This window comes from Phoenix dactylifera, unplaced genomic scaffold (assembly GCF_009389715.1).
Source record: "Phoenix dactylifera cultivar Barhee BC4 unplaced genomic scaffold, palm_55x_up_171113_PBpolish2nd_filt_p 000630F, whole genome shotgun sequence".
In the NCBI taxonomy this organism is placed as follows: domain Eukaryota; kingdom Viridiplantae; phylum Streptophyta; class Magnoliopsida; order Arecales; family Arecaceae; genus Phoenix; species Phoenix dactylifera.
The window spans coordinates 225,471-238,548 of record NW_024068023.1 but is presented as its reverse complement, the minus strand read 5'-3'; positions in this window follow the sequence as shown (position 1 = coordinate 238,548).

Below are 13,078 nucleotides of genomic sequence, written 5' to 3'. Positions count from 1 at the left end.
TTTGCGGAGACCATCAACCCGCACAAGGTGAAGATCTGATCTTCTTAATAATTTTAAAATAGTTTAAAATAATTTAATTCTAATCTATCTACAAACGAATGGTTTTAAAATACGTTCATGCGATGAACAGATCCCGCATATGTTTTTCCGCTGCAATCTGAAAATTATTTCGAAATTTTCATGGCATATGAGGGATGCTTAACAGTGGTATCAGAGCCAGGTTATGTAGATTAAGATTAGAATTAAATTTTTTTAAGGTATTTTAGATCTGAAATTTAAGGGATTATGCTTGCTGAAATTTATGTATGCAGAATTTTCAGCTTGCTGATTTTTCTGCATACTAATATTTAGATGCTTAGATTAATGATTCCAATGCTTTGATAATCTGATTACAAATATTTAGAGTCAAATCTAGCATGATCAGCAAGTCATGAGATGAAATAATCAGTTAAATATCAGATCTGAAAATAATTTTTATGCATATGATGCGTATGGTGATGATCATGGATGAATCCTTTTGAATGTGCTGAAATGTTCTGCGATGTTCTGTGATGCATGTAATTTTAATTTTCAGATGCCTACGTGCATCTTAAATTCATGTATTAGAGACCTGCGTGTCTCATGAAAAAGGGTTGTAATTTATTCTTTTATTTTATTTTAATTTTTAAAGCAATCTGGGATGTAATCTGTGATGTGTGTTGCACGTCGATGGTTGATCGATATGTACATCAACAAGCTCAACATGCGCGGATCGAGATCAAGGGTTGATTAAAGATGGATCAAGGAGTTGATCACAATTGGACCTAGAGGATCAAGATCGAGTCAAGAGTTGAAGACGATCAAACCAATTGACGTGCATGTGCTTGTAAAATGATCCCATCCTAGATCCATGATCATCACCATTTAATTTTATTTTTGATAAATGCCTGGATGTTTAATGCTTATATTTATGCGGGTACATTTATATTTGCATGAGATGTGAATACGCGATCGAGTGAGACCTAAATCGAAACCTCCCTAATCAGTCGAGGGTGAACCAACATGAGTTAGTCATATTTGATTAATTGATCTAATTGGTGTCTAGGCAAGCCTATAAGGTGGTTACTTAATTAGGACCTTACTCTCTGAGTAAGGAGAGCCTTCCACCTGCTTACCTGGCCAATTGTTCGATTACTCTTATGAAGAACTCAAGTTGCAAATACTAAGACTTGATTATGCAATATTAAGTCTATAGGTCTTCCACCATTGTAGAGCTGCTAAGGTCTTTTCGGTGTTGATTTGTCTCGGCTGGACACAGTGGGCAAGTTGCATCGGGGGACTGGACCTCTCTATTAGACATGAGATGTTGTGGGGTAAAGGTGGGGTTGGGCACCAATAACTGTTAGGTGAGGACCCAATGACGACTTTATTTCTGCGGTTATACGGTAGGTCTGACTTAACTAAGTAATGGGACCAATAACTGTTAAGTGAGGTCTTCATTACTTAGAGACCAAGTACCACTGCAATTTGCTTGAGAAGCATTGTACAAGAGTTGTACACTCATTCATTTATATGTCACCAATAACTGTTAGGTGAGGCGGCATGTAAATCGGTGAGACCGCAGTACCCACTAGAAATTCTAGTCGCGTAGGGTTTTTGTTTCTCCATTAGGGGAGTATGAGGGATTCGAGAAAATAGTGAAAGCATATTTGTTTTAAAAGTCCCTAGAACAAATTGAGTTCAAGTACAAAGTCTAATGAGAATCTTTACTCTCTACAGATCACAATGTCAGCTTCAAACCCTTTGACCCGAATCCTTGAGACCAACAGACTTGTTGGACATACTCGGCCGCTGTGCGGGCCATACCCGCGGGGTCCCTGAGCAGCACAGGGAGGGTCACTGTCAGCATGTCCTGCCACCTGCCAACGGCGATGGCCTGGTTAGTAGGTGGGTTATACCTGAGGGGTCCCTGAACCCATGGCGAGGCCAGGTCGGAGTCCGGGGTTGGGCGAGGCCTTGGTCGGAGTCGACTCGTGGCGCTGCCTTTGGTGGGGTTTAAGGAAATAGAGTTGCGCCTTCACTAACACCGGTCGGTTTTGGTGTAATGGTAGCGCTTGATCCTGACAACTGGTATCAGAGCCAGAGGTCTCAAGTTCGAAACCCAGGCATCGCGTTGGGGGGGGGGGAATGTTGGACATACTCGGCCGCTGTGCGGGCCATACCCGCGGGGTCCCTGAGCAGCACAGGGAGGGTCACTGTCAGCATGTCCTGCCACCTGCCAATGGCGATGGCCTGGTTAGTAGGTGGGTTATACCTGAGGGGTCCCTGAACCCATGGCGAGGCCAGGTCGGAGTCCGGGGTTGGGCGAGGCCTTGGTCGGAGTCGACTCGTGGCGCTGCCTTTGGTGGGGTTTAAGGAAATAGAGTTGCGCCTTCACTAACACCGGTCGGTTTTGGTGTAATGGTAGCGCTTGATCCTGATAACTGGTATCAGAGCAGGTGCTCTAAGATTAATTATTGATCTCACGATCAAGAGCCAAAGATCATGACAACTCAAATAGATAGTTTTCTAGGAGAAGGACAATTAATTGATACACCTCCACTATTTAATGGCATAAACTATACACATTGGAAAGCACGCATGCGCATTTTTATGCAATCACTTGATTATAATCTATGGAGTATTATAGTCAATGGAACACACACAAACACTAGTCATAATGAAAAAATGGTTCAACAAAATTCAAAAGCCATGAACCTATTATATTGTGCATTAGATAGGAATGAGTTTAATTGCATATCTTCTTGCATGACTGCTAAAGAAATATGGAATATGCTTGAAGACAAATATGAATGCACTAACAAATCTGAAACATCATGTGTAAAAGAAGAGCAGTATCATCCATGCTTCGTGGCACATGAGGTACGTGCTGAAACTGAAAGCACTTTTACATTTGATGAACTTCACGATGCTTTTTCTGATTTGTATTTAGAATATAAGAAACTTATTTGTAAGAACAAGAACTTAAAGAATGAAAATCAAATCCTAATAGATGAACAACTGAAACTAACTAATAAAACTGAAATCTTAATTAAAGAAAATAAAGAACTAAATCAAAGAAATCAACTTCTCACCGAAAGCCATGATAAACTTAAGAAAAACAATGAATTACTTTCAGAAGATAACAGAAGATTAACTAAAGAAGTTGGCAAATTAAAACCTATTGTTGAAAGATTTACTTTCAGCTCTGAAAAATTGAACCTAATGATAAATAATCAAAGAGCTGAATTTGACAAAGTTAGATTGGGATATCAACCATGGTACATCCAAAAATATTTCAAGAATACAGTTGTTAAATCCTCCATTGCCTATCCTAAAATAGATTTTTATAAATATGATGAACAAAAGTTAATTAAAATCCCTTTTGCTCATCCTGAAATAGTTTATCATAAATTCAATGAACCTAATGAACAAAATCAGAAAATTAAAAATTCATCATCTACTTATGTTAAATCTATGACTGTTAAATTTAACAAGAATATGCAGAAATACACATCTTGTAATCCTAAAATCTACAGGCCTATGGACAAAATAGCTATTAAGAAAATATGGGTTCCAAAAGGAACAATAATAGCTAACCTGCAAGGACCCAAAAGAGTTTGGGTTCCTAAGTTGAAAATCTGATTACTTTTCAGTAGGTGTGTCTAGCTCTCCAAGATTTTAATAAAAGATATTATCTGAACAATGGGTATTCTAGACACATGTTGAAGAATGGAACTTAAATGTAAACAAGAAAAATAATTAAAATAGAAGAAATAACTTCAAATTTCTCCATCTTTCTATATTATACTTTACTTATTGTTGGATAAGTTGCTAGATGATTAATCAATTTATTAAGAATAACTCTATGAATTCTCTATATGCTTGATTGAGAGCTTTTATCCATGGCATTATTATTTATTGATCATAGATATGAAAATGTGTACTTGGTATGCCTTTGAAGATATGCACTATAAATACCAAGATTAAAGAAACCATCTTTGGCATATAATATCAACTCATGCGAGTATGGATTTATTTTCAAAAGACTTTGTCATTGGTTTACTTAGATTATCTTCTACAAGGTCAAAGTTTGCTATGCATATTAACTAAGGAAACAAACAAAAACCAATTTCTAAATCTAAAGATGTTGTTTCCAACACTAAGTTTTCAACAGCGTACATTGGTTTTGTTCTTGGCACTTAAATTGAAATATTTTCTGCATTGGCACAAACTCACAAAAAGGGATCAAATAAAAAAGGTTTGCAAACTATGAAAATAAAGAAGTATCATGGCATAGTGTTGAAAACCAATTTTGTATTAAGTTGTGCACAGAAAATAATATTGAATGCAATTGTTTCTGCACCAAGAACACCATAAGTAAAATAGGGTTAATAGAATTCTTGAAGAAATGAAAAAGACAATTGTGTATGATAGTCATCTACTTAAATATTTTTTTAAAGCTATCATCACTGCTTGTCATACATATGATTTCTATTAGATCTATTTTTGATGAAAACTTCTTTTGATCTTCTGAAAAATAGAAAATAAACTATTGCATATCTTTCATATTTATCAGTAGTATATGTTATACTTGATATGGTTTCTTGAAAGTAATGCCAAATCTGATAGAGATATGTCTATCCTTGGATATCATTCATCAAGCAATGCATATAGAATATTCAATGAAAAGATTTTAGTTGCAGAAATATCAATTCATTTTATTCTTTATGAGACTAATGATTTATTATCAAGATACTAAAATTAAATTATATATGTATATGGTTAATCTTTTACATATAACAATCTGAAAACATGTTAATAATTAGAACCAAATTGAGTTTTTCAGAAATGCACTTAATGAAGAAAAATTGATGACTACTAAAAGACTAAATCAAGAAAAGATGAAATAGATCTTGATGAGATTCTTGTATAATTAGAAGTAAAGATCACCATTATCATTTGCTTGCTTTATGAGCTTTATATTCTATCAAATGAGTGTGTAGAATGGACTCCTATGTGCTTACTTTATTAAAGAAGATATATGTTAAATAACCACCATATTTGAAAACACTCATTACAAATATGATAAAGCAATATATGATTTGAAACAAGCATCAAAAGCATGATATAAAAGCTTAAGCAACCTTTTTGATAGAAAGTAATAGTGATAAATCTTTGCATTAAAAAGAAGAATTTGTGATATCTTACTTGCTCAAAGTATACATTGATGACATCATTCTTGGTTCTACTAATGGAGATTTATATGAAGATTTTACTAAGCTCATGCAAGGTGAGTTTGAAATATGTATGATGAATGAATTAACATTTTCTCTCGAACTCCAAATTAAGCCAAACAAGAAAGGAGATCTTCATTGACCAAAGTTAGTCCACAAGAAAACTCTTAATAGAAGATTGGCATGAAGAAGGTATGTCTGTGACCCCATCTTGTAGAATTTGAAAAGGATGAGCAAAGTAGATCTATTGTTTTAAAGCTGTATTGAAGCATGATAGAATAACTATTTTATCATACAGCTAGTAGACCAGATTGTATGCTCATTATGTGCCCTTGTGCAAGACTTCAATCTAACTTTAATGAATCATATTTTATTGATAACAAATAAATCATAATCTGAATTTTGATAGAAACAACCGTTTAAGATAAGTTGATTAAAACTTAGCTAACATGTCTTATTGATAATTATCTTAAGTAAATAGAATATAAGCTAAATTGATTCTGAAAATAAAAAATTGATTTGACCTTGATAAATCTTTCTATTGCCTCACATGCTTGTCCTTGAACCATCTTGGTTAATGAAACTATCTCTTTAGTTTAAGTGATATGTGCTTGCTTATATTTAAGCAATCTCTTGAGTAAAGTGACTCAACATGCAACTATTGTCATATCTTATATTGAGTCATCTAGTTAAAAAATATGTTGGATGAATGTTTTGTATCTTGAAGAAACTAATGACTTTCTTTTAAGAAAGAAAAGGAGTTTGCAGGATCCTTGAGCAAGAAAATGAGAGATTTCAACTTGAAGGACACCTTCATAAAAGGTACAATAAACATTCACATGCAAACAAGAGAGAGGACTTTCTTCAGCCAAAAGGTTACACATAAGAAATCTAGTAGGTATTTGACTTGAAGAATGCAGAATGATTCGGTAATTTTAGATACCTCTCTCATAAATTAGCTGAGCAAAGTCATTAACTTAAATCTTACTATGGCATGAAGTCTTTAATTATTAATTTCTTGATATCATGTCTATATATGTATTGATTGACTTATGCTTTTAGAAATTGTTTCATGGTTTGCTCAAACTAAAATATTCCTTTGCCTATATCATAACCATGAAATACACAAGTATATGCTTAAAATGTTGATTTAAAATAACTTGTGAGAAGCTATGAGTCCATGAGCTTAATGAAAATATTGTTTGCATGATATACATCTATATGATACATAAGATTATTTCCTTATTCTGCTCTTTCATGTAAATTACTTGAGAATAACAAAAAGAGAGAGAGATAAAGAAAAGAAAATGGATATTATTCAAGAGAAGGCAAGTACTCCAATCTTAAGCAAAAGCAAAACAAGCATAATATATTCGGCACATTTGTGATACTTGTGTGAACATTTTAACCTTTCTATATTGCTCATCATAGGGATGGTGCCAATGGGGAGGCTAGTGGTAGTACCCGGCACTATTTGACCCAACTATTCGGTGTAGGGCATATTAGGGACGGCACAAGAGGGAGGCTAGTGGTAGTACCTCGTGCCCCTTCCAACTCCACCGGATAGAGAGCAAATAGAGTATAGAGCACAAGAAAGTAAAAATGAATGACAAAGTAAATGAAAGTATAAGAAGAATCAAGTCAAGCTTTAATCACTTGGAAACACACCTTAAGAATGAAATCAGTGCAAGATTATATTTAAATAAGGAGAGTTTATTTGAAAAGAATTGATTTTGGTCCTTGACATGCTTATTCTTAATATTTTAATGCATGACTTAACACGTAATATGTTTTGCATGTGGCATGATGCTTTAAATTACGGACTCTCAATATTGTGTAATGCTCCATGCTTAAATAATTTGATTGAATGTTTTATTCTGGTACTATTGAAAAGAAATTTCAGATTTGTCATTCACGATTATCTTTGAAAGATAAATAGATTTGCAAAAAAAAAAGAAGAGAAGGATATTTCTATTTTGAATTGATCTTGATCTATCCTTCTACTTGCCTAACTTTGATACATAATGTCCTAATACTTGTTAAAATATCCTCCATTGTGTATCGAAACTCAATATTAAATATAAAGATTCTGAAAGTGCTCTAATGTTATTGAAATATGTGTTTTCAATCATAATGATTTAAGATGAGCTACAATGTGGAAGATACATATCTCAAATTATGACTTTGAAAGACTCTATTGAAAATCTTTATGAAATTCAGAATTTGATTTTGTATAAAAGCTTAAACTCAATATGATCTCTAAATAAAATCTTAATGTAAGAAAAACAAAATTAATTTTGATGCCTTGGTTGATTGCTCCGATACGCATCCGAAACATATCATTTCTTATCTTTAAAGTATACTAATATTGGTCCAAATGATGTGTCTTTCGATGATCTTGATTGAAAACAAAAATTTCTAAATATATGATTTTATTTTGATATTAAAAAGATTTATTGTGTTTCATGTATACATTGCTGAAAAACTATGATTAAGAAATAGATATCTATAAATATATATACCTCAATGATCATCTATATGTTTTTCTCTCCTACATTCTTAAAGACTTCCATCAGAATATATATAGAGTGAATGATTTTAAAGCTAGAAATATTTCAGCTCACTCAAATGATTCTAAAAGAAAGAAAATGTGAATGCTTTTGAAAGAAACTGAGCTTCAAATGAATCATTTTCTGATTAATATTTCTACATATTTTCTCTAAGATTAAGAGAAAGCATAACTTGTTCTTGAAGGATTAGAAAGAGTAATTGCTACAAATTTTGAATAATGATAGATTACTCTACATTCTCGATATCATAGAATTTCAGTTTTATTCACATTTATCATTAAAATCTGAAATTCAACAATAGAAAAGAATGATTAAAGAAGAATGCATCTTTTGAGGGGGAGCTTTAGATATTCAGTATCTTTTTATGGATTGATTTTAATGAACCTCATTATATTGCAAGACTTGCTTTAATTATATAATGAGTTTATACCTTGAGATGAGTTCTATAAAGGTTGTCTTATCTCAAACATTGAGTCTTATGAAAATAAGCTGAAACTTATAGAAATTTTTTTTTTGAGATTGACAATTTTACTGAACATTATCTTCAAATTCTAAACTCTTAAATGGAATGATCAATTGAGGTGGAGAAAGAAAATCTCAGAAGGAGAGATCTTATGGAACTTAATCGCATAAATCTATAACTAAAGGAGAGAGAAAGCATACCAAGTGAAAAGTGATCCTAATGCTCTCCAATATGTATCATCTGAAATTTAAATCTGAAAATCTTTATGATACTCCTTGAGGCTTGTTATTTGGTTAATATATCTTATGCATAAATCATGAACCAAATTGCAATTCAAACAGTTGATCTTAAGAGCCTCTAACTTAATAAAAAAGGGGAAGAATAATGTGTTGAATTTTCTTGAGTATCACTTAGAAAATCTATTTTGAAATTCACTAATGAGTCCTAATTGGCTTGCTCCTTAGAACTTCAATTTTGTGCCAATTCCTATTTTTATGTATCAAATTGTGCTTATTTTCTAAAGGAATAAAAGAAAGTCTTTAAGAGAGCTCTAAGATATATCAAAAATTGCATGAATCCATATTTTGGTATTTGTGCCCCAATGCTCTTATTATCATTAAAGAACTTTGAAGTCATTAAGAATTAATGATCCAACATGATGATATGTTTTTCAAGTATATAAGTTTTGATCTTATACTCTGAAAATTAATTAAATTGCTCTCATGTTGATAAAATACTTAATATATTGGGCAAAAGATCTTAAATGAACAAGCTTTCATACTTATTATTGAAGAGAGGTTAGATTTCCATTCGTGCTTTCTTTGAATATCATTCGTGGTACTTCTTGAATTAACTTAAGAAAGATTCCATCTACACTTGAGTTGAAAACTATCCTTGGAATCACATTCGATGTGTTCTGCTCTGAAATTATCTTAATTGACTCTGATCTATGCTCATTAATCTTATTCTAATATTATTGCCTTGAGTTATATGATTCACATCCTTGCAATAATTTGACATGCAAATCAGAGTACAATCAGAAAAAGAAATATTTGAGTATTCTTATCTTTGTGCTTAATGTTTCACTATCTTTTTGATGTTGTCAAAAAGGGGGAGAAATATCTAAGTATATGCTCATAATGCTTTATGTGTTGATTATGTTAAGTTGATTAAATCTAAAGCATTATCATGAAGTATATGTTAAAGATATATATTTTCTACTTTAAACAACTTAGCTATGCACTACTTCTAGAACACAATATATTTTATATTGCATATACTCCAAGTTTTGTCATCATCAAAAAGGGGGAGACTGATGACCCAAAGATTGATTTTGATGATCACAAAAACCTTGAAGTATAAATACTAATGTTTGTGTTGCAAGGAGAAAAATATTCATTTTGCAAGGAACATAGCAAGCTGGAAGAACACAAGAAGGCCTCCAAAGCTCTCAAGAAAAGTTGGAAGAAAGTTACACTTCATTGGCCCAAGTTTCAAGTTCAAAGGACTCAAGTTGGAAGAGCAAATTCAAAAAAAAATCCAAAAGAATAGTCCTCGAGTCGACTCCTGAATAGTACGAGTCGACTCCAGGAAGTAACAAGGCAGAAACACAGAGAAGCTATTTTGGACCCTGAGATCCGAGTCGACTCCTGAGGAACTCGAGTCGACTCCAATGGTTGGCAGGTCGACTCCTAAGGAAGCAAGAGTCGACTCCCAGAGAAATACAAGGCAAAAAGTCAGAGAGCCAATTTCAGACACTGAGTGCCGAGTCGACTCCCGCAAAGCCCGAGTCAACTCCGAGACAGCGCTACACCAAAAGACAGAAGACAGTGTTTTTGTCTCTGAGACTCGAGTCGACTCCAAGACAGTTCGAGTCGACTCCAAGGCAGCGCTACTCCAAAAAGACAGAAGACTGTTTTTCGGATACTGAGAGCCGAGTCGACTCCGGAACAGTTCGAGTCGACTCCAAGACTGAACGAGCCAAAAGACAGAAGATCGGAAGTTCGGCCTCTGAGCGCCGAGTCGACTCCCAGAATTCACGAGTCGACTCGAGTGAGCCAAGTTGAAGAATACATCTATGGATTCCTTGGGATGAGCCGACTCCAAAAGTGCAAGGTCAGCTCCAGATTTTGGCGAGTCGACTCCGGGTTAAGTCGAGTCGACTCCCAGTCGAGAAGACCACTTTAATTCAAATCTGGAACAGTTGCCGAGCTGACTCCAGAAAAGCATGAGTCGACTCCTGCTACAGCCGAGTCGACTCCAGATCGCGCGAGTCGACTCCGATCCCAACGGAAACTTTGTCAGGAGTTGCAGACTGTGCACAACGGCTCTATTTTTCTCTCTAACGGCTAGATTTCTGGTTCCACGATATGTAAAGCTATAAAATCAAGAGGAGAGCTAGGGGAGACGGCATGGAAGTGGGAGAGAACATTTAGGAAAGAGATTTAGAAGAGATTACAAGAAAAATCTCCCTAAAGCACAAAAGGGCCATTCAAAGCAAAATAGAGAGAAGAAGAGCATCCAAGTGAATCCCAAAGCTTCCTCTTCAACTGTGTGCTGCCTCGGTGATCCTCTACTTCGTGCAAAATCAGAAGAGGGTCAAGTGAAGAAGAAGCCGAGTTCCTCCATCTATGAATTAGTTTGAGGGCTTCTTCTCTTTACCTTACTTATTTATATTTGCTATATCTGCTTAAGTGAGAAGCTTGTATTTGTCTTTAAACCTTTGTTTTAATATCTTGTAACTTGATTCAATCAAGGGATTGAATCAAGGGGTTAAGGTTTGTTGGTGAGCCAAAGGAAAAACCAACGGTGTTAGGTTGTGGTTGGTGAGCCTTTGGGAAAACCAACTGGGTTGATTGTGAACCCGGAAAACAATCGTTGTAAGGTTGTGGTTGGTGAGCCTGTGGGGAAAACCAACTGGGTTTGATTGTGAACCCGGGAAAACAATCGGTTGGTTCTAGTCGGTGAGCCTGTGAAAACCGACCGAGTTCGTTGTTATCTCGCAAAACAACAAGTTGGGTTTTGAGCTTGTAAAACAACCGACTGTAATCTGTAGGATTATAGTGAAATTTCCAAGAGGTCTTGGGGAGTGGATGTAGGTGCTGGGGTGCACCGAACCACTATATGTTTGTTGTGTTTGTAATGATTCTTGTCATTGTCTAACTTACTCACTTACTTACTTAGATAAATTGCTTGCTTAACTTTTATCCGCGCATCCTTTAGTTGCAAGCATATTCAATCTAGTCACATTCTATACATCAAACTGTTGCTAAGTTTAAATTTCACTGTGCATCTATATAACTTAGCATAATTAATTGAAAAGTTTTAGAAGTAGTCTAAAAGTTTAAAAAGACCCAATTCACCCCCCCTCTTGGGTTGTATCTACTGGGCAACAACTGACTGGAACCAACTATGAAGACTGGCTTAGGAACCCAAAAATTGTTCTGAATTGTGAGAAAATAGGGTATGTGCTCGAGAATGATATTCCTAGGCTACCAGCACATCCTACTGATGATCAGCGTGAGACGCATCAAAAGTGGATAGATGACGACATTAGGGTCAAGTGCTACATCATGGCATCCATGACTAATGAACTTCAATGCCAGCATGAGAACATGAAGACTGCTAGGGAAATACTGGCTCATCTGCAAGAGTTGTATGGTGAGCAGAGCCGCACTGCACGCTTTGAAGTGTCTAAAAGGCTCTTCAAGGCAAAGATGCACGAGGGGCAGTCTGTCCACGATCACTGTTTGACTATGATCAAGGACCTCGAGGAGCTTGAGAAGCTCGGTATGTCCATGCACCAGGAACTGCAGATAGATCTGATCCTGCAATCCCTTCCTGATTCATTTGGTCAGTTTATAGTAAACTACCATATGAATAAAATTGAATGCACGAAGACTGAACTGTTGAACATGTTGGTAACTGCTGAGGGAGCCTTGAAAGGTTCAAGGGGCTCTGTTCTGGCTGCTGAGCTGACTTCTGGTTCCAAGAGAAAGTCTACTTGGAAGAAAAAGAAGCCTGCTAAGAAGCAGAAGAAAGACAAGAAGCCTAAGAAGGAAGTTCATAAGAAAAAGGCTAATGATAAGGAAAATGTTTCCACTGCAATGTCGACGGCCATTGGAAAAGGAACTGCCCTTCATACCTCGAAAGCCTGAAGAACAAAAAGGCAGACACACCTTCTGAAGGTATGTTAGACTTGCTCGTAATTGAAACTAACCTTACGGTTTCTTCTACTTCTAGTTGGGTTATAGATTCTGGTTCTAGTGCTCATTTGTGCACTACTATGCAGGGTCTAAAGGAAAGTAGGAGGCTGGCGGAAGGTGAAGTGACCCTTCGGGTTGGCAACGGGGCAAGAGTTGCTGCTGTAGCTGTGGGCACCTATCCTCTGCGATTACCATCTGGATTTAGTTTATTACTTAGAGACTGTTATTATGTCCCTGCTGCTAGCAGAAATTTAATTTCTGTTTCATGTTCAGCACAGGATGGTCATGTTATGATATTTGATAAAGACTGCTGTTCTATTTATTTCAGAAATAAATTAGTTGCACGTGGTTTCATGATTGACAGTCTCTATCACTTGCATATTGATGTGTTTGTGAATGTGTCTGAGCAAGTGGTGAATGCCATAGGATCTAAAAGATCCAGAGATGAGATAAACTAGAAGTATTTGTGGCACCTCAGGCTTGGCCATATTGGAGAGGATAGAATGAACAAAATGGAGAAAGATGGGCTTCTCGGCCCGTTGGCTTCCAAGTCATATCTAGTTTGTGAGTCCTGTCTTCAAGGAA